The 26,367-nt window shown below is 38.0% G+C and overlaps 1 protein-coding gene across 1 annotated transcript in view; it reads left to right on the plus strand.

The window, feature by feature from the left end:
* Positions 1–14,205: 14,205 nt before the first annotated feature.
* The window catches only part of LOC119785083 (tyrosine-protein phosphatase non-receptor type 14-like), a 50,062-nt gene continuing 37,900 nt past the window's right edge, over positions 14,206–26,367 (plus strand). The window contains exon 1 of the mRNA XM_038287483.1: positions 14,206–14,570. The gene's annotated coding sequence lies outside the window, so the exon portion shown is untranslated. The remainder of the gene's footprint in view (positions 14,571–26,367) is intronic.

Below are 26,367 nucleotides of genomic sequence, written 5' to 3' on the forward strand. Positions count from 1 at the left end.
CAACTTCTCTGCTCCAAACAGGGAGGAGTGTGTGATTTTGTGTGATTTTGTGCATGGCCACCCACATGGCTCCTGATCGATATCGCAAGGTTTGTGCATCTGAGGATAAAAAAGAATACAAGCATGAGGACACAACTTAACTCATTGTGCTCTTTAACTTTTCTATTTTTTAGTGCATTTCTAAAAAAACCTCCAACATGTGTTTATTGCGACCTTTTCTCTTCTTTTAGATTAATTCCTGGAATTAAAGTTCCTCATATCATATGACCATTAAAACAGAAGCTTTTTTGTCTGTAAACCCTGGCAGGTCTGAATCCCTTACAGGGGGTTTCTTATTGTTCACTTAGAACACCAACAAGGATGCTTATAAAGTCAATATGACCGATTCAGTCGTTTTCTTGTTGGTTATTTTCTGGGAAGTAGTACGTGCTTCCCTGTGCGGAAACTTCATTATAAGGACCTGAGTCACCAGCAGACGTCATAGGAGAAGAAAACACACAAAGACAGAAACACACAGACACAGGGATAAAGGGAGAAGGTGTGATGAAGAAAACGTATCCCTTTCACCTGCTCTTAGTGGAGTTTTATACTCTCACCTGTGACAGTGTTCAGTTTTTCCCCAAGGACAAACCACATAGAGAGAGAGAGGTCTGGGTTTGACATAGAAAGAAGACATGTGCTTGCAAATAAGGGTAGAAAATGCAATTCCACCCTGTTTTGTCCTTAAAAATGTCAATTAATCCTTCCCTCTACTTGTTAATTTGTCCTTCAAAGCCTCTGACCAAAATAATTTCCATTCCTTGTATTGGAAATCTTGTATTTCACATAATTTCCTTAAGTTTCCTAAAGATTAACATTTGGGACTTCATATTGTTTTTGCATTAATAAAACCTTAAAAATGGTTAGGGTTAGGCTTATTCCTGTTGCTGTTGTGTCCAAGCAAAACTCTAAATATATCAAGACCCCAAATTTGAATAATTAAAGTGGCATTTATTGGTAAAAACATAGGGGGAAAAAAAGAGATTTTTATGATTTTTCAAAGAAATTAAACTTGCCTTCTTTAGGGACAACACCAGAAAATGTTGAAAGGGTAGCTGAGGTAAAATAGGGTGAAATACATTGGGTGAAATGTACAAATTCAGTTTTTCAGTTTTGCATTTGTTATTTATCATGCCTGTTATTTACTCACATTGACTGCATTCTTCTTACATTTAGCAGAACAAACACACACACACAACATTTATTTATATATATATATATATATATATATATATATATATATATATATATATATATATTCTACACCGAAAGAAGGCAAGACTATCTTCAAAAAAACTCTCTACATGCCCAATGTGCCATGGTGATGATATCAACATAGGATCTACAGCAGGTCAAGGCCTAGATAGACCCTAAGTAAAAATAAGAATGCAAATATTACCAACCTAAATATTTTCTTCAGGTTACATTGAGCAAAGCGTACATTTTGTTTCTCCAACTTTCCTCTGGACATCAGTTTAATGTCTTTAAAAGGTCCTGGTCCCATCTGACTTGATTGTCAAATCACCCTAGTAGTCTGATGAATTACCAATTATTTAGAGTTATATTCTATTTCTTCAGCATTTTTCTTTTTCAGTGTTTTTGTCTTGGATTTGTTCTTTTGTGTTTTGGAGTAGGGCTGCATGATATGAGTAAAACCTGTTACAACAGGGCTTAACATTGTAATAATATCTGTCGTAATATATGATTAAATACTTACTGTGCATCTGTAAATATTTCACATCTCTTCACATTTTCTATATCTTATGTTACAGCCTTCTTTTGGTTTATATTGAATTATTCTGTTTTTTCCGTGAAATGCTGGTTATACTTTTCACCCTAAGTATGCAGTGCTTATCATTATAGAGCATGTTTGGTACATCTGTGCATTGGTGACATGGAATAAGGAATTCCATTATGGTATCTCTGATCTAGCCTGGGCAGCCAGATTGATTTATGATCTGAGACAGCGTAATTCAGCCTGGATGGCCAGGCTATCTCTCTTTACGACTGACTAAGCCCTTGTATCCATGGGCATCACGTCTGTCATCAAGCAATGTTTCATGGCCGTCATTATTTATGTGAACCATTTTGATGCTTTGTCACATGCAAGACTCTAACACCCAGCCAACTGTAGCACCAAACTATGGTGGGAAGAAGTTTTCACATTGGGCTGTTTTATATGTTGATGGTTGAACTCCTCTGAGCAGGAAGGCAGGTGGGCTGCACTACTAGGTGGGCTTTGTGCCTGAAGAAGAAATGGTCTTAAGGAGTTTAACAAGTTCATCACTCTTGCTACTATCCATTCCCCTTACTTGTCTCACTGACAGAAAGTGTTGGGAATGTAGGAATATGTTGCAAGAAATGTAGAAAAATAGAAGCTGGACCATGAAAACACAAACCTACTCTAAAGGTGCGTCCAGAACCTGCTCTGCTCACAGTATGTGCACTGTTAGTCAGAATATCTGGAAGCCTTTAGCTATACTAATGTCTGCAGCTTCTATCTGGCTAGTACTTCCTGATTTCTTTGATTTCTTCATACAGTTCTTTGTTGTTGTACTTAAACAAGTTGATCAGGTGACACCAAGCATGCTAATCAGAAATATATGTGTATCATTTAGCAAATAGCAAATAGGAAACCTGGCGGCTCAAAAATACCTAGAAAAATTAACATTAAACAAAAAAAAAAGATCCAAAACACATATAAAGCTCTACAAAATGTGATACAGATCATGTTTCCTCTATGCCAGTTCATTGGTTTGTTGTTTAAATAAGTAAAACAGCACCATTATCGGTTTTGTTTCCCATAGGGCATGAACCAGGACATGTTTCGATGAGGTCACTACACAGCGTGAAAGCATGAATGAATTAGCTTCTGAGATGTACACCAAGTTAGTGCGGTGTCTGTGGCATTTGCACACAGCCTTTTCCATGCAGCCCTGTCGAAGCCTTTGCATTCACACATTCGATTTTTTTCAATCGTTGCACGCAGCTTCAGCTCATACTTTACGATAATGGAGATTAGTTGTGCTTCCTCTCATGGTTGCTTCAAGCGCTTAGCATGTCTTGTAGAGTACCTGTATTTCTAGAACACTGTCTCTCTTTAAACCAAAATATCACAAAATTAAAGGGTGTACTGATTGTCATCAACAGTTTACTTTGTTGCTGTCAGCCACTGCGACTCTCAATAAACTTTTTGCTATATCTTTGCTGTCTATCCAAAACTGTCAAGGGGACTGGCACCTAATGATCAATCCAACTGGCATGTTGCCTTAAGTGAAACGGTTGCCCCTGCAGGAGCACCCTCTGTTAATGTTACCAGGATTTGTGTTAAAAAAGCATAGAGTACATGGGAATTTTGTTTAAAAAACATGTCATGAAAGGCTAAATATGTCATTTAGAGACACTTTACCTGAAGTATTTAGAGGACACAGCACAGGTAATTATATTTACAAAACCAAAAAAGTCTGGGAAGATAGAAAATATGAACAAAAGCTTGCTACCAATGGCATTTGGTTGTGCGTTTGTATGAAGATAGCAATTATTTTTTTGGTCATTGTTTGCTTTTGTTTAGCTTGAAAAGAAGAAAGAATCCCATCAAAGATCTAATTTCACCTGAAGGGGGTAACACTACTTGTAAGGGGCAGGATATCCTGACTATTTTTTTTTATCTTTTAGGGTGTTGCAGTTAAAGCAGATCTGTTAAGTAAAGGATTGGCCTTTTTCCATTGCTATTGCCAAACTGCAGCTCACCTCATATCATATCAAATACCTCCACCAAAATCAGCTTCATGTCAACGCCAGAAATGGACAAAGCTTTTACAAGACTTAAGAAAAACTTTTCTACAGCTCTAGTGCTGGTCCATCCCGACCAATGGCATAACGACACAACAAATAGGCCCGTAAACAACACTATCTGGGTGGGCCCCATATAAAGAACTGCCGACCCCAAAATGTGCCCCATACATACTGACTTCATCTTCTTTAGTATATTCTACTGTAAAATGAGTCTTATTGGGCTACCTTGACTTCCACAGCTCCCCTCCTAACCCATGCTCTCTCCATTCATCTTCTGCTTGTAATCTTTACTCCCTGTAGCTGCAGCAACGTCCTCCTCTCCCTCTTTGGATCTTTGAAAGAACGTGTTTATTTTGGGAGTTTTTTTCTGTTCTTCCAGCAGCTCTTCTTTGCTTTTTCTTTTCTGGAATCCGCTTAAGTACCTCTTTTTTGGTATCCATCGTCGCTTACACATTGTACGTAACGGTTATTGTTTTAAACTGCGCTCTTGATTACCCATAATTCCAAGTTGAATTGTAAAAAAATAAAATACTCAAATACATCGTACTTTTAAGATCTTTATTGCGGTTTGAAACATATTATATGAGTGTATTTTTTACCAACCGTCTAATTAACTATACACAGTTAACATAATAATTAAAAGTACTACTGTCTGCTTTGCTATTCGTGTTGTTTAAACGGCTCACCATCATGTTGAAATCTGCCGTGTCTTGGGGTATGAATAAGGTCCGGTCAATTAATCTAGTTTCAAGTGGGTTTAAGAGGACCATTACATTTGCAAAGAGATGTCCTAGTCCACAATTTGTGTAGGGGGCCATCCAGGTGTCAGTGACAGAGCCCCTAAGAGGTTGGGGGCCCCTAAGCAAATGCAGTCTCTGCTTAACGATAGTTACTCCATTGTTTTGACCCCTGTAAGTAGTTAATCTTGGAGGATGATGCTTTAAATGCAGGTATGTGCCAATCCATCACAGTGCTCCAACCGAGACTGCAAACCTCATCCCCATGCTTTATATTTTCACATTCTCTCTGCTTAGAGAGCACTTTCAATGTGAGACCCTTAAAAAGAGGTTGGAGGGGGCTTTTAACTGACTAAAATAATCTTACTTACCTGCAATCTTCTAAGTTCCCTATCAGTCCTGGTGGTAATTATTCTTCTCCACATTTAACCTTATCATAAAGTATCATCCCAGTTTAAAGGACATAACACCAGATGCCACCTTCCTACCTGATGAAGAATAACCCCCTAACACTATCATTCAGACTGAATCAATGGAGTCCTCCACTGGGAAACAGAGGACATCGTCTCCAATGCTCTTCAGAAAGAACCTAAGACCTGAATGCCTCCCAACTTCTTTGTCATGATCTGGCCTGTTTGCTCCTCCCTAATTAGTAATTCCTTTCACCTGCCGTTTTTCCTCCCTGCCTCAATTATAATTCATTCCTCTCACCTGTTTCCTCTGGTTTATATTCAGTTCAGCCTGAGCATTCAGTGCCAGATCATTACTTGTCTTTCTGTTAGTCTGTCTGTTCAGTTTTAGTTCATGGTTCATGTCCTGGATCCTAGCAGCCAGTGGAAAGAGGGTTTTTGTGTTTGTCTCGTCTCCTGATCGTCTACTGTTCCTCCCCCGCGGAGTCCTCTGGGTTTTTGGCTCAATATGTGGGGAGGTCCAGTTTTTATTCAGTAAGCCTGGCTCCAGGGGGGAGACCAGTTTAAAGTCCTGCTTCAAGTTCCGGTTCCACATCCTGTCTCGGCTACCCTCTTCCACTGAGCCTGCCTGTCTGCACCTGATCCTGTCTGCTCCTGTGCGTGACCACCTGGTCATGCTTCTGGTCCCAGTCAGACTCTGAACCCTCCTGGGAGCCTGTGGATACCTGGAAGTCTGGATCCTGCCACCTGTTTCTGTTCCTGCCTGATCTGGATCCTGTCTGTTCCTGTCTGTTCTGGATCCCTCACCAGGATCGGTTTCCAGCATGACCTCTGGGACTGCAGCACTTGGGGACATTCTTGGTCTGGACTGTTAAACCAGGTAAGTGACCAATGCAGATAATCTTCTATCAGATGATCGTGGTCACTTATATGTGTTTCTCCCACTACAGAGTGTCTGAGATTGGGCGGTGCCCCGGCCCCCCGTCTGCAGTGTCTGCGAGCCACAGCTCCGCTTTTGTTTTGTTTTATTTAATAAACGTTTGAACTTTCCTACTGACTGTCTCTCCTTGAATACTGGGTCCATCTGTCCTCGGTTCATGACATTCTTAGCAGTTAGTCCCCTCTTTAGTTTGGTCTAAGCTCATGTACTGGTTCCATTCAATCCAAGTTTTTCTTTTATGCTGGAGGCTATTGAACCATTTCACTTCAGTTTAATTCAGTTTATTTATACAGTGCCAATCCACAACACGTTAACTAAAGGCACTTTGCAGAGACAATGCAATCAGATTGGTTAAAAGGTTCTGTCAAGGAAAACCAATTGATTGCATTCAGTCACTGACTTGCAAGACACACTCCTCCTGGATGAGGTCATGACAACGATTTTTACCTCAAGCAAAATTATTTAATCTCACCGATCAGTGGAAGATTCTTGTGGCATTCAATCCTTAAAGACATGAAAGTTTACATTTCAGCTTGCTCTGTTTTATGCTCGTAACACAGTCAGTAAATAACTACCTGCTGAACTTATTCAACCTTTCTTCATTCTCAGCTATTATTTGTCATTCATTACATTCGACTTGTTGCAAGACTTTCATCCTTCATTCAATTCTGTTCAGCGCCAAGAGTCGCCTATCTGGTTTTTACCCCCAGACAAACCGGAAGAATGACCAGGAACCATTGGATGGATAAATATTACTATTCTTTCAAACTGGAAGCTATACCTCCTCTGGGTGGAATATGTACACAGTTCTCGCATTCCATCAGCTACTGTTTTTTCTCCCCTCAGGGCCTTCCTAGGTAATCAACCATTCTTATCTCCCTCTGATGAAACAAACATATCTACCCCTCTCCAACATCACATCAGACATTGCAGACATAACTGGTCCAGGACAACGTTGACTCTCCATTGTAGAGTCAAACAGAAATGCAAATACATGGATCACAGAAGTGCTCCAGCCCCCCGTTATGTTCCAGTACAGAGGCTATTCTTTAGGGACATCCTGCTTATGTCTATGTGTAAGATTTATAAGCCCATATAAGATTGAGGCCATCATCAGCCCCATCGCTGTTCACCTCAGACTGCCTGAATCACACAGTCTTTTCACTGGACCTTCCCCCTCCATGTGCCCTCCTGAGTCCCCTCCACCTGTCAGGCTGATTGGCGGTCATCAAAGCTTCAAGGATCAACAGAGCTGTCAGCGAGGTCATGGTTAGCAGAACCTCATCAACTAGGAGGACACCTGTCCTGAGGACCATTCTCTGGCCTCTGGGTCCCGCATTGTGGACCCGAGATTCACCCAGGACCATTGTCTTCCTATCCTTCCCCCTCTTCTGGCCTGCCTGGTGGCGGCTGTTAGAGGGGGATTAGTGTCATGGTCTTGGTTTGTGTGGCCATGCATTTGTTGCCTAGTGGAGACAATTTCCCCAGATTTTCAGGACTTATGGACCCCTGTAGTTCTAATAAGAAGTTCTCTTTTTGGGTCGGGGGTTAGGTCTACGGCTAAGGTGTGAATAGAGTTTAGGCTAGGTTTGAGCCTATATATGTTCTGGTAATGGTTAGGCTTAGGGTAATGGTTTGGGGTTGCTTAAACAAGGACTGAAATATGAAAAGCAGGCAATGTAAAGTTCCCACAAGTATATTGTGACACAACTTGTAACAGTATCCTTGGTGTATGTATGTTGTGTGTTTTTTTTTTCTATAAGCTGTTGCTACCTGGAGGGCAGCACTGAGCTTATTACTACAGCACACCTGAGCTTTGTTATCTGGAGCTGGCCATTGATCATTCCTTGCCTTGGTGTCTACCCAAGTGATACCTCTATCCTAACCTGTGAGTGTTTTTTTTATTTTGTTTTTTCCCCCCTGATTATTGATTATCTCAGTTTTTTTCCTAGTGTTCCTTCGGAGATCTGTCCCTCATGTCAAAACCATTTCTGCACCAGGACTTGTTTGCTTTAGACAGGATCTCATCTCAACCCAATTATCTCTCTGACTATTCACTGTCCAAAACTACCAGCTGCCAACCTCTGAATCTCTGTCCACCAAACAAGCCTCCCCCTCTCCACCTAGACTTGAATTATTCTGCAACAATGTGTCCTCCCTTCACCACCATATAAGACTGCATCTAATGTCCATGATCATTTTCCCTGTGCCAAATCCTGATGTATATTCACCCCCATTACCCTGTGACAGAAATGCTGTTTTAAGCATGTTGAATGCATCAGTGGTGAACATTTAATAACAATATAATGAATGGGCTGTCCTGTGTTTTTTTTTTTTTTTACGGTATGTCATGTAAAGTTGGTGGAGTGTTGGCCTAGTGGGTTAGAGCAGTGTGCTTGTACTCTGAGAAGGTTGCAGGTACCCGATTCGATTCCCACAGCCTCCATTCTGGGTTCCCTTAACCCCACACTGCTCCCCCGGGCGCGACACAATGGCAGTCCACTGCTCCCCAAGGGGATGGGTTTAATGCAGAGAGTGAATTTCCCCATTGTGGGACGATAAAGGGATTTACACATTTACATGTAAAAAGTTTTAGCTTAAACATAATTATTCATAAATTTAAGATCCCTTTATTCAAGTAGTTAGAAATAAAAAGGTCTGAGATTTCTGAATATCAAATATGAGATTCAATAGTATTTATTTACCTTTCTGTAAGGTTGCTTTTCAATCATGAAGCACAAAGGTTGATATAGTATCTTGATCTGCTGCTGTGTTTTCTGATGGAGCTTTAGATAAAACAAATGATTTAATTGTCACATTGTTCATTGATTCAGGTTCAAGGCTTTTAAGCCCTCAGACAGGGGCTGGAAAGATGATGAGAGTAAAATTCTTTATTCTACAAACACACATATTGAAAACAGAAGACATGATGGAAGATAGGGTCTGATTTCCTGCTTGATTTAAACCCATCTTGACCTTCACGCTCTGCAGGTTTCCAGTGTCAGAGGAAGTGAAGCAGCCCCCGGAGCTTTGCTGGAACACCACCAAACCTTGCTCTGTGTCCTTTTCAGTTTTGGTTTCACTCCACCTTCTTCAGACATACTCACCGACTGGAAATGTCCCATCTTTGACCCCTTTCTTCTTACTTATACGTAATGGAGAAATTGAAGCTAGCACCTCCTGCTCTTTTTCTTTGAAAGTTTAGCAATGAAAGTCAAGAGTGTATAATACAGTACATGTCTTACTGTGGAATCTGAAACTTCAATGGTTGCTGCGAAGAATTCCTGCTGCAGGTCTTTTAAAGTAAGTTAGAGTTTTGACCATCTGCCTCCTTAGCAACCTGGTTTCCACCACTGATAACGTAGTCTTTTAAAACCATTTAAATGCCTAATCCTCTGTTGCTATAACTGCAAACTTTTGATCAATGCTTCCAACTCTACCTCTATGAACATTGAAGCTGTTTGCTATCTTTTTAAATATCAGACATACTTGCTGCTGCAAAGAAAATATTCTTTTAGATGATTATTTTGCCAAATAAATATCTATAACAGGCAATGGAAAGTCACATTCCAAATGTTTGAGTTCTTTTGTCTCAAAAACACAATGCAATCAATTAAGTCTGCCTTTCATCACATCTGGTATGTCTGAGACCACACCTGATATACAGATGTTTGCTCTTACATACAGAAGGTTGACTAATAATAGGAATGGAATATTAAAGCATTGTCTTAGGATACAGCTCATGTAATATTTGTTTAAACAACCTGATAAAACCAATAATCGTAGGATTAGATCGTTAGATTGTTGCTAATGAACACCCTTTGCAATGGGGATTAAAACACTAGCTGTAACTGCATGCTGTGGATCGTGCATTTAAAGCTTTATAGTGAAACCCAACATTTTGAAATTGTCGCTGAAGTTGATGGGAATCTGAAGTAGTTGTTATGTGACTGTGAAACAAGGGAGACTTAGTCAGAGACCTTGAAAGAGCTATCTAAACAACCTGACTAGCTTTGTTGATTTAACAATGAATTGCAATGATCTAGACAAAAAAATAAAAGCTGCTTCAGTTCCCTTAAATTGGAGAAGGCTCTCAGATGTATAGCCAGTGATTAATTTTTTAGCAGCTGTTCAACATCTGTAAAACATTAAGCATTAATATATATTAAGTATAATAACTAAATATCATCTGAGGTAGATGGATAGCAGATTTCCTTAAATATGCTCAAAATGTCTCTCTTCAGACTACCATTTGTCGTTCTGTGGACTGAACCTGGATCTGCCTTCGTCAGCTCGGATCTGATCTCCTGTCAGCTCTGCAGCCTTGTAGGCTTCAGTGTCTGGAACTCTCTGGCAGTGTCCGCTGCGTCTGTTCAGTTGACTGGCTGGAATCATCCTCTTTCTCTGAGCAGGGACTGAACTGTCAAACCAGATTAGCGACTCATCATCCCTCAGATTATGGCAGTCACTAACCTGTGTTTCTCTCCAATAGACGTTCCTGCTTTAGACGCCCTAGCCGCTGTAGCCACTGCAGAATCTGTCTTTGCTTGATTAAGGCTTTTCAAGTTATCCACTGTCCGTCTTGCCAGAATTCGGGGTCCTACCTTCTGAGCCATTATAACCTTTGTTGCATAAATATTTGCAAAATCTGTACTTCAGATGGTGGAGAAAGATAAGCAATTTTGACACATTTAAATGTATTTGGTTTAAGGATTTTATGCCATAGACCCTGAAACAAACCAAAAGAAGGACTTAAGCAGAAAAAAGGTTTACAACTAACCTTTTATTATAAAACTACAAAAGGTTTCCAGTAGACACAAATGTATGAGGGGGAAATTAGTATTAATATCACCTGCTTTGAGTGGAATGATAAACCTCAGATGTGCAAAGAACCCTCTGTCTGCCAGGCCTACGCGCACACCCCCACATGCACAGCAGGGGAAGAAGAGGAAGGAAAAAACATGGAGAGGAGGCAGAGAGGGGAAGCCTGCAGACTGATTCAGATGATGTAGATATTGAAATATTAGACGTTTTTGTAACACAGCAAAAATAACAAAACTTCATTGCTAAAGAGAAAAATAGATGTTAAAGGTTTAGCGATACAAAGATTTAAATAAGGGAAATGCCTTAAATAAATGTAAATGTATTTAAAACAAGATAGGAGAAATCCTTTGATCTGCATAACCATAATGAAAACAGGACCCGTCGGCAGAAGGAGAGGAGCGTGACTTCTCAAATATTTGTCCATGATGGCCCCAAGCTTTTATGATAATCAAAGAGCAGTTGTAATGATTATCAATGAACAGTTGTAATGTTGTTAACACAGATTTTCAGAGAGTGAAATGGCTTTCTGCATTATGGGTTATTCAGAGCTCCTGTTATTAAATTTGAGTCATTGCTTTATACAGAATATTTTTGACTATGATAATAAGATGCTTTTGGAAACAAAGAGCCATGCAAACCCTAACCATGTGGTACATTTAAAAGTTTCATTGCTGTCTTATTTTCAACAATCTTAAAGTGTGAAATCTAGCCGTCTATTTGAATGCAAATCTTCCCCCAAAATGGGCTGAATGTCTCCCTAAAGTAATCAGACTGAAGGGCAGACAGAAAATCACTGGATAGAGATCAGGTATGTTGGAGTTATGCTGTGATAAGTGTCTAATACCCTCTGCCCAATTAACTTAGATTCTGGATTGTAGCTACTTGGTAGTGCTGATGCCTGTGTAAAAGCTATAGGCCTACGTGTGCATCACCTTGAGGGCCGGACATAATGCATTTACGTCGGTCCAACATCCCGACGGTCAATTTGAAAAAAGAGGAATTGGCCTTAAAAAGGAGATTTTTGGATGTATTTTGTATCTCCAGATGGTTTCACTAAATATTAACCCAAAAAGTAAACACTTTTTAGCAACATTATCTTCCCCTCTAATCTGAATCAGGTGACGTTACAGATAAACAAACCTTAAACTCTGAGCCACATCTGAATCAGAGCAGGATCATAGAAAGTAGAGATATAGTCTATAATCTTCAAACATAATCCTGTGGGTTTTACATTTTTGTTTTTAATTTGGTTTTTACTCTTGCCTTTCTTCATTGCTCTATCATGGTGTTTACTGATTATTGTGAGCCTGCCATCACTTCCTTATCATTCTCCAATGTTAATTTGCTATGTTAGTAATTTTATTATTCTTCGCTTTACATTTAATAATAACTTTTATTTAACCAGGTTTGTTCAAATTCCATCAAAGTATCTCTTTTGCAAGAAAGACGTGGCCAACAGGTTCCCAGAGACATTTTCAAATTTATCACGTCGTATTAGCTGTGCTGAGTGCTCAAGTATAGCAAGATTTATGTTAAGTTTTAATTTCAGTAAACAAGCCAACAATTTTTTTCAATAGTTTCCCACTAGATGCTGCTATTTTCCCACAACTGAAAGTGTCCAGCAACATTTCTCCCTTCTTACTACTTTCTGTAATTGTGAGTTGCTGAAATAAGCATGTGCCACAGCTGATGTTGGATAGCATGTTAATTAAAAAATTTAAAAAGTAATATTCTTGCTTTTTAAGTGAGATATTATTAGTTAAAGGTTGTGGTCCAGGAGTTTTATTTGTTTTACTACCTACTTACATCTTATTTTTATCTTTACTTGCCTCTATTTTCCTTCTATTTTATTTTTTAATTCAAGTAAAGCATTTTTATTTGTCTTTGTACTGAATTGTGCTATATAAATACTTGCTCTGCTTTTTTGAAATACATTTTATGGCACTAATTTTATTGTATAGATGCCCCTGGGTCTGTTTGGATGCTGACAATGTTTCTCATCCTATAATGGTATTTATTGTACAGTCTTTTAAATCTAAAGAAATCTAAAGAAGAATCTAAAGAAACATGATCCTTTTTCTGCAATGCTGCAAACTGCACTAGAGCCACTAGAGGCTGCAATATCTTCACAAATCAGAGAGCAATGCAACTCTTCTGCTTTTTCTGAGTAAAGCTGCCCATTTTACAGAATTTTCTTTATAAATAATAAATAATGGACACATTATAAGCAATTATGAACAAATAAAAGAGAATGTGTACGTTTTACAGTGTGTAAAATGTGCATTTGGAGAAAGTTGCCCTTTTCTGACTGTCCTTGATATTGATAACAGCCAATAAATGTTTTAATCTTCTTGTGCTTCTCGAAATTCTAATCTATCTAATCTATCTAATAAATTGTCGATGACAGGAATATGCAAAACAGAAAATTGTTCAACTTTAAGTCAGTTAATTGGATTCTTCTTGGCTAAACAAATGAGCTTTAAAAAAAAAATCTGAGAAAATATGAGGTGATATTTTATTTGTCCATATTTGAAGTATACTTTTTTTTTTTAAAGAGCTGCATACATTTTGCTACATATGTGCAAAAGAGTAGGCCTACATGGTAAAAATGTAGGTCATATGCAGATAAGTCGCCCCATTGACGGTGTGACTCTTTTCCCCGCCAGCCGGAGGGGGAATGGACATGTGAGGGCTCTCCTTTGTTCCGCGTTTAGTCTCCTCCGTGGCCCCTGGAAAACCATTAAACGACTAGGACTTCTCCCAGGAGCCAGGCGGCATTCCACGGATTCCTCTGGTCTGATGTCAGAGCAAAGGGGAGGGGGCACAGGATGCGTTCACGGACCGCAGCGATTGTGAAGAAAGATGCAAACGTCTCAAGCGTGTCTCCCTGCGGGACAATTTAGGCAGCAGGGCTAGATTTTGTTAAGAGCGACAGAGCTTCAAAATGTTTTGTTCTTTTTAATTAACTTAATGTTTATATCTAAATTGTACTTATATTAATGTTGCTACTTTCAAGAATATTATCTATCTATCTATCTATCTATCTATCTATCTGTCTGTCTGTCTGTCTGTCTGTATATATATATATATATATATATATATATATATATATATATATATATATATATATATATATATATATATATATATATATATATATATATATATTTTTAATCTGGTTTATATATTTATTTATTTATTTATATATATATATATATATATATATATATATATATATATATATATATATATATATATATATATATATATATATATATATATATATATATATATATATATATATATATATATATATTAATCTGGTTTATATATTTATTTATTTATTTATTTATTTATTTTTAACACACATACTCGCACACAGACTGCTTGTTAGGCTAGATCTTATTTTCCCGTTTTTTTCAGCAGTTATTGAACGCAACATATGCTCCTCTCCCAGTCTGTCCTGGGCTCCTCCATTGGAACAGAGGGGCCAGTGCTATAAACATACAGACAATCCCACCGAGAGACGAACAGAAACCACGTCGCTTATGCAAACTGCAGAAGCTTTGCAGACATTTCAGGCTATTCCTTTTCTTTTCCACTCAATAATAACCAAATTCAAACAGTCACCAAACGGGGTGCAGCAGCTTCTTCAATCTCGGTTGCCTTTTCGACGTGTTTTTTTGTTTCCAATGTCGCGTTCATGTGATTTGCTGGAAATACTTTGAGTTTGAAGTCACTGATTTCACTGTATGCGGATTACCTGGGCCGAAGAGAAGTTTCTACCCCTGAGAACAGAGGACGGGATGTAGCGCAGGAAAAACGGTGAGTTTTTCACTTGGAGAACTTTTTCTCTGCTTCTAATAAGTTCAAACTTGTTCAGAATCTTCTTGAAGTAGGCCAAATACCTTGGGCACAAACTGGATCTAAAATACTTTAATGCCAAACCCCCGTGTGCCACATTAAAAGGCTTTAAATGATACACAAACTAAAGGATCTAAAGGAGATCCCTTTTCTATTATAGAGTAAAAAGATGGGATCCAGATTAGGGAGAACTTGGACGCTTCACTGCGCCTATGCGCAGATTTGCTGTGCGTATTTTGGATCTTACCAAACCCAGTTTCAAAACACCTGAATTAGATATTTCAGTCCACGCAGCGTGATCAGCACTCCGTGATTCTAAAACCCACACAATGTGAAGGATGTGTTTGGACACGCAGCTCTGGAGCGCACAGAGAGCTATGCTGCTGCAGGCATCGGCTGCGCACACTTACGCACACACATCTGGCTATCTTTAAAAGCTCAAGAGGCCTGCTGTGTAAATTACATGGTGCAAGTGACTTGGGAGTACACCCTGCTGGGGAATTTAAAGCACCAGAACTTATTAGAGCTGCAGCCTTCACCCAAACTTCCTGTTTTAGAGGTATTTTTGTCAAGTTGTAAGAAAAGGAAAGTCGCATATAGTCCCAGAGGCATGTTTTTGTTGAAGGTTAGCTGGGTAAGACTATAATGGGTGTTTACCACATAATGTGCGCCTGCATTTAGACAAAAAAGTGGCTATTGTTTACGCTGCCAGTGGTCATTTGAGTCTAAAGGCCATTTGATTACTATATGAGGTCAAACAGAGCTGTAATTATGGTCAGCTGCTCTATGCTGTAGCCCACCACAGGAAGAGAGAGCGGGAAAAATGAAAATAGGATGCTAAGGTCATTGTTTTTGTTTTCAGTTCTTTTTATGTCTAAGCCTAAATAAAAAAATAAAATAAAAAAAAAAACACATGCAGCATCTGATCTGAATATATAACATGTGAATCTGATTAAATCTCTTCCCTAAAGACAAATAATTTGAATTGCACATGAAATCCAATGATTATTTAATTTACTTCATAATTAATTGACTCCATATCCTCCAAAATCCAAAAATGTATTTTTTTTCATGTATCTTCTACTATTATAATGTTATTATTACTATTATAATTGTGTTTATATTTTTTGGATTATTTTGTTAGTTTTTAAAAGCCCAACTTTACTGTAATGCTTTTGCTGCTTTAAAACCACATTTCCCCCCATATGGGACAATAAAGGGATTTTCTATTCTATTCTAGTCCATTCTATTCAATGCTAAAATCCTGACAATATATTTTAATTTATTTCACTATCAGCTTTTAAGAAAATACTTTTAATACTAAGAAACTGGCCTAAAATGATCCAAATGTGAAACTTAATTTAAGTAACTTTTTTTTGTGGAAAAAAATAGATAAAAAGAGTGGAAATTTGCAAAACAAAAAGTCTAATAAAAAATACATAAAAACAGAAAAATTACGGTAACAAGTTTTTTTTTTTTTTTGGAAGCAGTCACTTCAACTCAGCACTGATAATTTATTATATGTCATATGAAATTTTGAGCTTTTGATTCATTTTTCAAACTTCTATTTAGTCTTGAAATCAGAGAACTAATTCTCGACACTTAATTCATATATATATATATATATATATATATATATATATATATATATATATATATATATATATATATATATATATATATATATATATATATATATATATATATATATATCCCATTGATCTTCTGTTGACCTGCTTCGAGTCGCACAGAAACACAATGCTGTGTTTCCTCAGATAGAAAACTGTTTGCATAATAAATACATAATAGAACTGAACTGATTTTATTTTTATAAAGTGCCTTGAGAATAGGTGTTATATATATATAAACTGAATTAAATATACTGATTCTGATAGGCCCTTAGGCCAGCCTTTGTATCAGAATTGGTCGAGTCCATTTAAAGCAGCACTAAGTTATTTAAATCTATTTTCTTTTAAGCCCCTGTGCTAGTAATTGAAGTGTTTATGAGACCATTGTGTTGTCTGTCATCTGTCCCTGCTGTATCTGGCCAGAAAACCACAGTGGCAACTTTCTGTGCCGCTGTCTTGCAGCCTGTTCTGTTACAGCAGCCTAATGTTAGGGCATTGCATTCAATAGCCACACCCCCCTTGCTGCACTACTAACAGATTTATAAGTGAGTAGTGCAGTGAATAATTTTAAGCTTTATGAGATGAAAAAAAAAAAAAAAAAAAAAAGGAAATGAAGAGAAAAAAAGAATGAGATCTGGACAGGGCTGCAAAAAGAGAACATCTCAAACAAATACAGGGATGCAGCAGAATTGATGTAGACCAGGCAATGTCAGGATTGGACGTGTAAGTACCATATATACTAACCTCTGTAAGTGTAACTATTGTGGGTTTTAGATTGATAGAGTTTTAGCATGCCACTCAGAGAGGCTTAATCTCCTTATGAGTGCAATAAAAAAAAACTTGAAAAGATGCTGAATGTGGTATTATGCTTTTGAACATAGTCCATACATTTTCAACAGGATTGAGAAAGAAATTTAAAGTCAGCAAGCTTTAATGACAGGAAACCAATTTGTTCAAGTATCAAAGTTCTAGCTGACCTGTGTTGAATGTAAGAATCTTCCTCCTCAAGTTTCCCAAGCATAAAGGGATGAAAGCTTTGAATCCTTATTCTTATCATAGCGTGTTAACTTAAATTTTAGCTCTTCTGAACATAGAACGTTTCTGTGTAATGCATTTTATTTGTGTATGTGGTACTCCTGCATGTTTCAGTCAAGCGGCAAAGTTTCCCTTTTTTGAAGAAGGACCTTCCTTCTTTGTTTCTGGGTTGGTCTTAAACATCCTGACCTATTTTCCTTTATTGGTGGTGACTTTTGGGCGTGATGGTTTAAATTAGACACAGCGAGAAAGGTTTCTCATGCAAGAAGAGTGGTCAGCTGTCTTTTAAACCTGTGCACACAATTATGCCTTTAGAGCCTGAAAAGATAGCATTCATAATCATGTTCAGTGCCAGTGTTTTTTTTGTTTTGTTTTTTAATAATGCAAGGTAGCTGAATGCAATCTGCTTTTAATTAGAAGTTGCAGCCTGTGCTTGGATTGGTGCGTCATAGGGATACTTGTGTTACACACTCTGTAAGTTATGGGCTGTCGTGCAGTGTTGTGAAAAACAGTATGGTGGAGCGCGTGCAGCGACCTGCCCGAATCTCCCACACTCCTCCAGGTGTTTCATACGAGTTGTCAGACACAGCTGCTGGGCCCCATCTCCTTCTTTAGATCTGATCTCCACCTTCCGCCCAATCAGCGATGTGACTTCAGCAAAGTAACCAACAGATGGTATTTTATGAGCATAAAAAAAAAAAAAAATGTTTCCACTTGATCTCCTATTAAGGAAGAAATGTGACGTTTCTGGCCTTTGTAGTAAGCGAAGTTCAGCTGGATGTAGACAGTAGCAAAACTGGAGAGCTGCTGCTTTCATAGACCTCTAAAATCAGATGTTGGTGTCTGGGGGCTTGGCGTTCAGAAGTTGCTGTGTGTGTTGGGAATAATGTGGGGTGACTGTGATGTGGTTCCCAGAAGGGGGGACGGGGTGGCGGGGATGGAAAATGTGAAGAGCATGGTGGCTTCTGCTGCGGCAGCCATGATAACTGCCACACTGATGATAGTTTTAGGTCTGTGCTCCTATCAGCCTGACTGTCCATGTTTACTCTCCGTTCTCCTCCACCCACTGCTCACCAACTGTACCAACATGATAAGGCCTTTGTCACATCCTTTCTGCTTCCAGCTTATCTAAAATCTCTGTTTTCTCACTGAGGAGCTGGGAATCACCGATACTTCGCATTTCCACCCCCCCCCCCCCCCAAACATTTATTTCTACTCTCTTTGTTTTCAAGTAGGGCTGCAAACTAGCGATTAATTTTGTTCGATTAATAATCGGATAGCCAAAGATTCCTTAAAGAAAATGTTTACTAAATTAAACCGGGTGAAGCTAAAACTTTTCTACTCGAGGAGTTCTGGATAGATCATGTTGACAGAAGAAAAGCCTTTTTTTTAAATCTTGAATGCAAAATGTTTACATATTTCTTTTTACAATTGTTATATAATTACTGATGAGGATGAGGATCAGCACCTCCAAATGCGAGGCCATGGTTCTCCACTGGAAAAAGGTGGACTCCCCTCTTCAGGTCGGTGGAGAGCCCTTGTCTCCAGTGGAGAAGTTCAAACATCTCAGGGTCTTGTTGGAACGTGAGATCGATGGTTGGATTGGTGCGGCGTCGGCAGTGATGCGGTCGCTGTATAGGACCGTCATGGTGACGAGGGAGCTGAGTTTGGGGGCAAAGCTCTCCATTTACCGATGGATCTATGTTCCCACTCTCACCTACGGCCATGAGATCTGGGTAATGACCGAAAGGACAAGATCATGAATACGAGCGGCCTAAATGAGTTTCCTTTGCAGGGTGGCTGGGTGCACTCTTCGAGATCAGGTGTGGAGCTCAGTTACCTGGGAAGAGCTCAGAGTAGAGTCTTTGCTCCTCCACGTCGAAAGGAGCCAGCTGAGGTGGCTCAGGCATCTGTTTCGGTTCTGTTCCTGGTCGCCTCCCTTGGGAGGTGTTCCAGGTATGTCCCATTGGGAGGAGGTGTTGTGGAAGGCCCAGGACACGCTGGATGGACTATCTCTGAGCTGGCCTGGTGTCAAAAATGGATGGATGTATGGATATAATTTCTGCTCTAAGTGGGTCGTTCTGTCAGCTAAAGGCACATTTAAGAGTCTATATACTCCAGTTAATGATTAATTGATTACTAAATTAGTAGTCAGTAATCGATTAATCATGATTAATCCAATTAATTATTTCAGCCCTATGTTCAAGTGACAGTGTGTTGGATTTTTCTAGCTGAAGGTTTAACCACTCCTTCAGTTCTCTGTACCTTTTCTTTACATGTGCAGTTTTGTACTGGTCATGTATTTTCTTTTTGGAATATTAATTCAATATAATGCATCACAACTGGAGTGTAATCATAAGATAACGGACTGCAATAGATTTTTGTAAATTTGTTGCAACACTTTCAGTCTCCTATCGTTTTTTCTCTCTTTAATATTCTCACTCCCTAATTTGCTCTAGGTAAGAATAAAGAGGCTTGAGGAATTGCTTCTACTGCTCTAATACCATATGAATCAGTATAATAATCTGTTGAAGATGCTGAACTGATGCAGAAAGTCGTTGGGAATATTATTTAATGTTAATTTTAAGAAATAATATACTAGTTTGCAGTCACTGCTTCGTGTAAATGGGAAGGAAGGATTTTTTTTGCGCCGTCATAATATCTGTATAGTGTCCTTTAACTGTGTTAAGTTTTTTTTTTTTTTTCAAATATTTTTGTCCAGAGCTAAAACCCAAAAGCTGGATCAAGAGCTAAAAAAAGCAGAGTGTTTGTGTGTCTATATTGAAACACACAAATGCAGTCTCTGACTGAAATGTATTAAAACAAAGCTGTAATTTTATGAAAAACATTATAGTCATAAAGGTATAAATATCTGGTTATAATCCAACTGTTAATGGCCGGTGTAAAGTTGTGGCTAATTTAAAAGTAAGTGGAAAAGGTGTAGCCTTCAAAAAGCACAACGTATTTGAAGTTTCCTGCTCATATCTGTGACTCTTTTTTTATCTTTAGAATAAAAAAGCTCACTGTTTTTAACCACTTTAAGCACTTGAATTTTATGAATATAGATAATTAGCCATTATGGCCCAGAAAAAACTAAAAGTTTTAAGTTTAGCATCATTGCAGAAGCAGTAATAGAACCAAATCAATTTCATGGAAATGCTTTAATAATCATTTTTTATTTTATTTTATATTAACTTGATATTTTTTTGTATCATAAAAGCATATTTAAACTTGTTCATCCTGACTGTTAGTAATATCAAGGTTTTGTAGAGGCCTCGTAGTTCTAAGTTGAAATAGATGAAGAATAGTGAGTAGCATTGCACATTTTATCAACCATTTAGCATGACTTAAATATTCCTGTTTCCAATAAAAAGATATCTGCACTCCAAATAAGTATTTTCTCCTTATTTAAGTAGCACACTCATACTCACTATTCCTGTAATACATTTGTGTGACGCTTGTGGCTTAATAGAGATTAAAACATTTTAGAACAGGGGTGCTGAAGTCAAGTCCTGAAGAGCTACTATCCTTTTTGACGCACCCCATCTTTAACACACCTGAATCAAATGAGGGGCTCGTTACCATGCCTCTGCTGAGCTAAATGAGGGGTTAAAGCCTTTAGATTCAGGATTGTTATAGAAGAAATGCATCTAAAAGTTACAGGATGGTAGCTCCTGAGGAGTGGACTTCAGCACCTTTGTTTTAGAAGGTAACCTTGCCATCAACTGTGGCAAAAAACTGTGAGCCAGAAGCAGCTGAACAAAGGATCTAGGTTTGAACACTAATATTGATTTATATTAGGTCTGAAACAATGAATCAGATTAATCGTGATGAATCGATTAGTGAAATAATTGTCAACTAATTTAGTAATCGATTAATCATTAACTGGAGTATGGAGACTCTAAGAAATGCATTTAGCTGACAGATCAACCCACTTAGAGCAGCATTTGTAAAAAAACATATAAACATTTTGCATTTAAGATAAGGCAAGGCAAGGACAATTTATTTTTATAGCACAATTCAGTACAAAGACAATGCAAAGTGCTTTACATGATTAAAATATAGGAAAATAAAACAGAATCAAAACAAGTACGAAAAAAAGTGGATAAGGAACATTTTTCATCTCTCAATATGCTTTAACTCCTAAAGTGGAAAAGTTTTAGTTTCATCTGGTTTAATTTCGTGAGAAATCTTCTTTAAGGAACCTTTCATTTAATTCATTCTAGCTTGTTTTTTTCAGACATACCAGTATATAATAAAGACAGTATATGTCCATATAACATAAATTAAAACAGTCTGAAAAAGGGTGTATTGGCAGAAGCAAGAATCTTATAATGCCCACCCTCCAAAGCCAATTTACATTGGACTAGAAAGCAAAGAAAAAAAGATAAATAGATGGCTACCGTTTATAATACGTACCAACGTATGATTTTTTTTTAGGAAAAAGAAAGAAAGAAAAAATAAACTTTTTCTATCCAATTATTAATCGAAAATGTTTTCCTACGAAACATCTATAGATCCCATTAATAACCATTTATTAAAATAAACCTTAGTAGAAGTTTGCTTCCAGCAAACGTGTGACATGTCACCTGTTTTTAGCATTTTATTCGGGTTGTCTACAATAATTTCTATATGCATTAAATAAAATATATTAATGATGTATTACCATCAAACTGTTGATTTTTCACTAGAAATTCTAAATTTCTAAGCTTCAGGTTAGCAAAAAAAGAAGAAAACCCCCCCAATAGAATAGTCAGTCATAAATCTATGGAAAGTCGGGGGTCTTCCACGCATATGACAGCCATTTGTTTGAAAAAGTGTCCGCACTGCAGGATTATAAGCTGTTTATTTACAGTTTTGTTGGTCTGTATGGCATAAAGCCATTAGTGCTACACATAGCAATGCAAACTGACAAAATGGCTAGCTGCTGGTGAGAAGTCGACATAAACATTAAAATGTCTTCCTTTTATGAGAAATCGCAAGCTCTGCTAAAAACCAGAATTGATTTTTATTGTCATTGTTTTTTGTTGCCCTTGTAGAGATTAGAAAGATATGATTTCTTGTGTTCACAAATACATTTGCAGGGCCTTCAAGTTCAGGGAGAATGTTCCAGTTGTTTTTTGTAAATCAGAGGTTTATTCAGTAATTATAGATGTGGAGAGCTGGTTAAGTACTGTCAGCTTTAGGATGTTGATTTTTGCCCTGTTGAGATTAAAGACCAAATAATTCAATAAACCTACATTAAAATGCTTGGGATGGTTCCTTTAATGTACACTTTGTAGATTTGCTGAGTTTAAGTCTCTCTTTAACAGAGTTTCATCTTACAGATTCCAGTTCAGTCTGTCTGAACAAATTAAGATTTAAAGATATTTTGGGAAATGAGCTCATGTTGGAGGGAATCTAGTTTGAGATAGCATTTTGCAGCACACGCATCCCTTCCGCAACCATCTAAGCATCACCCCCTTGTGACCTTTGTACTCTGTGTGTTCGCCACTGTCCCTGCGGTCTCACGTAGCGGAGGGAATTTTCTGTCTGTGCCTTTGTCTCAGAGTCAAAGCTGTGGATTAGGAGGGTGCAAAGTGAGAAAGCAGATGCGCTTGTTAGAAACACACTGTCTGACTGCTTGGCTCTCCCATCTGTGTGCAGCTGCTCATGCTTGCATGCTGCAGACAGCAGGGATGTGTGTTTGTGGACAGCACATGTTGTAGAGTGCATATGAGTGCATACTGCTCACACACATCTACAAAGTTTTCACAGTTCAGCAGCCCACTGATTTTGGCATAATCCAATCTCTATTTAAGAAACGCAATAGACTAAACCAAAAATGAAAACAATCATTAAATATGTTTCTTTTGTTCTAGCCAGTTGCTCTGAGCGGTCATTAATAATTTACATCAAGAGCAGAGATAAACTTAAATAGTTTCAGATTGCAGAGCAATTAGTGTACAACAGGTTTTTACAATACAAAGACTAGAACAAAGACCAGATTATTAATCAGCTCACATCATTTTAGGGCTGAAACAATTAATCGGATTAATTGATTATTAAAATAATCATTAACTAATTCTGTAATCGTTAATCGTTAACTGGGGTATAGAGACTTTAAAATCTGTCTTTAGATGACAGACTTACCCACCTTGAACAGTATTTATACCAAAATGGTAAAGAAACTAAGATAAAATGAAAGATGAAATAAGATAAAAATAAGATAAAAATATTTTTTCCTTTGTCAATACATCCAGAACCATCCAGAACTCCTCAAACAGAAACGTTTGCACCTTGTGTAGTTTTGCCAAAAGTCTTATTCAAGGAACCTTTCGCTATCCGACTATTAATTTAAAAAATAATCAAAAGATAAATCGATTTGCAAAACAATTGTTAGTTGCAGCCCTACATCATTTACTAGAAAAGTTTAGATAAAATGTTTGTAAATGTCTCCAAATCTAACATTTTCCATAACATGTCATGGATGAAAGCCCAAAAGGACAAAAGAGAGCATCTGCGTTATTCCCTCGTCAACCTTCCTGTTATCTGCTTAATGTCTTGCTCTCTCTGGTTCTTCCCTGTCTGAATTAGTGAAAGCTGTGACTTGATATGTTAGTTGTCTGTTTCATTTTAATTAGATTCTTAAACACTTCATTCTCACTTTGATTTATTCTGCAAACACCTAACTGATACTAAAATGTTGTCTTCTCTCTATAATCGCACCTGACTGACCAACAGCTGATTTCTCTGGTACCGCTGGTTTCCAGTAAACCGTGCAGTGAAGTTAAGTTTCTGGTTTAGCAGTGGCTTTCTGCAGCTACTTTTTTTTCTTGCAGCCACAGCCTTTAACAATGCTCTCAAAATCCCTAAAACAATTTGAGAACATTACAGCAAACCTGTTATGTCCAATTCAGTGAGCATCCATTTAATCAGATTGATAATGAAAACAGAGCTTCTTCAGTAAGATCTGGTGCAAGACAGACCTAAAGCCTGCAGCTATCGACATCTATCACAAGTCGATGAGTTGTTGAATCCCCCCCAGAAATAAAAAACAGCTATTTTTTTTGTTTGGTATTGATAAAGTGTTTGTGAATTGAATTCAACTGAATTCCTCAAGTGTCAGATTTTGATAAATGCAGCCTGACATTCAGCCAACATCCGATCCAGGTCTAGTTTGGGTTCAAACTGTAAAAAGAGATCACTAGAGGAAGCTGGGCTATGAGCTGTGAAGCACTCTGGCTATTTGTTTTGCTACAGCGCTCATGTGTAATGGGGGGGCACATTGGTATTTGAGACATAAACGAGTGACAGAGATCAGAGTTACGCTGCACTTACCTCTTGCTATCTCCACAGTCTTCTAGGTTTTAGTGGGAGGTGCTGTTTTGTTTGTGCTGTTATATTGCACTTAAAGGGACTTCCCTACACCAAGAGAGCTGACAAATCATCAGCTCTGATTTCAAATAGATGCTGGAAGGGTTAATAAATCTTTTTTGTAAAAGCTGCTATGGATCGACCTTTTTTCAAATAAGTCATATTTCAGGTAAATATCTCAGTCATGCTGACAAGAAGGTAATTACACCTTATGCACTACTTGTTATTATTGCATAATGCCACCTGGCCAGTTGCGGTGCATTTCTTTGCAAGTTTGGGTTTGAGTTATTATCTGATGGCTCCTAGGAGCAAGAAAAAAAAAAAAGAGTTTGTAGAGAGGTGTATGGCAGTAAAAGTTTGTGCCCTAAGGAGGGAGAAACCTGTGTCAACACTGTTTATTAGCTGATCCTCTGCACACCTGTCAGATCACCCCATTCAGGATGGTGCATTACTAAGTTTACAGGCAAATCTTATGTATTTATAGTACAGTTTTACATGTGTTGAAAATTCTGGATTCTGGAAAAAAAAACAGTTAAAACATATTGCAACCTCTCTTACTAACACAGGAACCAGGAGGAATTAAAGATGAAAATCTTTTGAAAGGTTGAGGGAAAATCCAAAACCATTTCTGTCTGAAATTTAATTAAAGCAGGGTAAGAATAAAGCCTTCAATTAAAAAAAAAAAAACAACACTTTCAATGACCATGTCAAATTATCCGCCATGGTGGAGGTCAAACACTCCCCACAGTGCATCTGTAAACTGTTATAAAATAGAAAATCCCCCATAATTGTGGATGGTCAAGTGGTTTAAACACACACAGAGAGAAAAGAAGCGGTTTGCCCTTTGCAGCATATCTCTGAAGGAGACAAAGTTTAAAACAACACAACAAACGATGGGAATGGTTTTCACATATATTTAGACAAAGCTCACACCCCCTTGAAAAATAAATGAAAAACCCTGTTCACTCAGTTTTCTCTCTTGGTTTTTGCCACACCGCGAAATTACAACGTGCAAATTTCTAAGCATATGGGGATGTTTTTGCACGCTGGAAATAAACACTATGGCAGGGATTTTTGGCAGCAGCATTTTTCTTTCTTTCTTTTTATTTATTTATTTTTTAGCAGCAGTTGGTTTGATCCCAAGCTATTGTGTCTGTCCCTCTATCTCTGTTACCCCCCCAAACCACACCACTGATTACTGGTTTAGAACAGCAGCGAGTGCTGTGTAGTCCTTTGGCTAACCTCTACGGTACTTGGTGTGTATGTCAGAGATCTTTCGTACGTGTTTGTAGTGTGCCCCGTTCATGCATGTCTATGTTGTTACACTATAGGGAAAGCATGCCTCCATATGTTTATCTATGCCTGTAAAATTGTTCACAAGGATTCTGCAGATTTGTGTGCTTGGGAACTTTTTTTCGAGATGATCTGAGAAGGTTTTCCTGTCAGTGTAATGATGTCACTTTCCCTTAAAGCTACAGTGTGTAATAATTACAGGCATATAAAGTCAGAAATTTAATATATTATACATAACTATGTTATTTATCATCACCTATGAGCTCAGCCTTTTAACCATAATATTTGCGTTGCCTTAGAATTCGTTATTTATAATTACATAGGAGCGGGTCTCGCAGCCATGGAGGCTGACATCTTTGCGCTACGGCAAGCGCAGAGGCAACAAACTAGCGATTGCGAGATCTCCCATGACGCTCAAAAATAACTACGGCAAGTTGAGAGAGATG

Source organism: Cyprinodon tularosa, unplaced genomic scaffold (genome assembly GCF_016077235.1).
Source record: "Cyprinodon tularosa strain WSP-4 unplaced genomic scaffold, ASM1607723v1 ctg24, whole genome shotgun sequence".
NCBI lineage: Eukaryota > Metazoa > Chordata > Actinopteri > Cyprinodontiformes > Cyprinodontidae > Cyprinodon > Cyprinodon tularosa.